General features: G+C 41.9%; 1 non-coding gene across 1 annotated transcript; it reads left to right on the top strand.

The window, feature by feature from the left end:
- The first annotated feature begins 837 nt into the window (after window positions 1-837).
- On the top strand, window positions 838-944 carry LOC141694304 (small nucleolar RNA R71). Its single transcript, XR_012563623.1, has one exon. It is a non-coding gene; the product is annotated as a small nucleolar RNA R71 (small nucleolar RNA).
- Window positions 945-1,904: the final 960 nt, after the last annotated feature.

Genomic DNA, 1,904 nt, shown 5'->3' with positions numbered 1-1,904 from the left:
TGCTTAGCTTCTTCATCTCTAACTTCAGCTTCTCCTTCTTTTGCCTTTTCAGCATCAGCAACTTTTCCAGACCTTAAGGTAATAGCCTTGACTTGCTCTTTAGCTTCCTTCCTTCCTGGTACTTCCATGTCACTGGGAAGAGTGCCAGGTTGACGATTGAGCACTGCATTGGCTATTTGACCTATTTGGTTTTCCAAGGTCTTGATAGAAACCGCCTGACTTTTGCATAACAGCTTAAGTTCCTCAAAATCAGCACTAGTAGGTGCAGCTGCACTTCCCTGTTGAGGATATGATTGCCTTTGAGCATACTGTTATGTTTGCTGGAATCTAGGTGGATTAAACTGTTTACTCACACCTTGCTGATATGGTGGCTGAATAGCATTCTGATTATTACCCCAGCTGAAATTTGGATGATTTCTGTTATTAGGATGATAAGTAGCTGGCACAGGCTGCTGTTGTCACTGATAATTATTCACATACTGAATAGATTCGTTGACAAGAGAACACTGATCCGTAGCATGAGAACCTGCACAAAGCTCACAAACCATAGCTATTTGATTAACTCCATATGTAGCCAGAGAATCAACCTTCATTGACAGCGCTTGAAGCTGCGCTGCAATAGCGGTGGCTGCATCGACTTCCAGAATACCTGCTACCTTCCCAGGCATCATCCTCTGAGTTGGGTTTTGATGCTCATTTGCAGCCATAGTCTCGATAAGATTATAAGCCTCAATATAGCTTTTAGCCCATAAGGCGCCTCCAGCTGCTGCATCGAGCATGGGCCGAGATTGGGCCCCCAAACCATTATAGAAACCAGTGATCACCATCCAATCGGGCTTTCCATGATGTGGACACTTCCTCAACATTTCCTTGTAGCGTTCCCAAGCTTCACACATAGATTCTGTAGGTTGCTGCGCAAACTGAGTAAGAGCACTCCTCATAGCAGCAGTCTTTGCCATCGGATAAAACTTCACCAGAAACTTTTGCGCAAGATCTTGCCAAGTAATGATGGACCCAGCTGGTTCAGAATGTAACCAGTCCTTAGCTTTGTCCCTCAGTGAGAATGAGAAAAGCCTCAGCTTGATAGCCTCATCAGTCACGCCATTATACTTGAAAGTGCTGCAGATCTCGACAAAATTCCTTATGTGCATGTTGGGGTCTTCAGTCGCAGCTCCTCCAAAAGAAACAGAATTCTGCACCATCTGAATAGTGCCCGGCTTGATTTCAAAGGTGTTAGCTTGAATAGTCGGATGAAGAATGCTTGACTGAATGTCATCAATTTTTGGCCGAGAAAAATCCATAAGAGCTGGATTAGCCTGAATAATACGATCACCCATGATTACTGGTTCTTTTCGCTCAGTTCCTGAATCCGAATCTTCAAAATCTAACTTCTCCGGAATATCAAGAACTTCGTCTGTCTCCTCAGCTGTATCTAAAGTCCTCTTGCGAGTACGAGAACGAGTTTGCATAAACGCTCGCTAAAGTACCTGAAACACAACCGGAAATAATAAGTAACAACTACGTCCTAATCGCTGAGTCCTAATGACCAATGATGGTAAGTACATAAACTAAACAAATATGCCGAGTCCCCGGCAGCGGCGCCAAAAACTTGTTAGGGCGAAAAAACGCGCTAATATTCACGCAAGTATACGCATTCGCAAGTAATATAGAATACTTTCTAGTTCGTTCCCACAGAGACTCAGACTAATTATTGTCTAATTAAACTCACGCACCAATGTATGATTACTTCTCAATGTTAAGACACTAACACTTAGAATTGTTGACTAAATATTAACTACAATTAATTACTTAATTTATCACTTAATTAACACTTCAATTATCAATATTAAAACACTCATGAGATCACAACTTCATTACTACTTCCTTCAATAGTTATTGTTATT

The sequence above is a fragment of the Apium graveolens genome, chromosome 10, assembly GCF_009905375.1.
Source record: "Apium graveolens cultivar Ventura chromosome 10, ASM990537v1, whole genome shotgun sequence".
Lineage (NCBI taxonomy): Eukaryota > Viridiplantae > Streptophyta > Magnoliopsida > Apiales > Apiaceae > Apium > Apium graveolens.
This window is presented reverse-complemented; position numbering and strand designations above follow the sequence as displayed.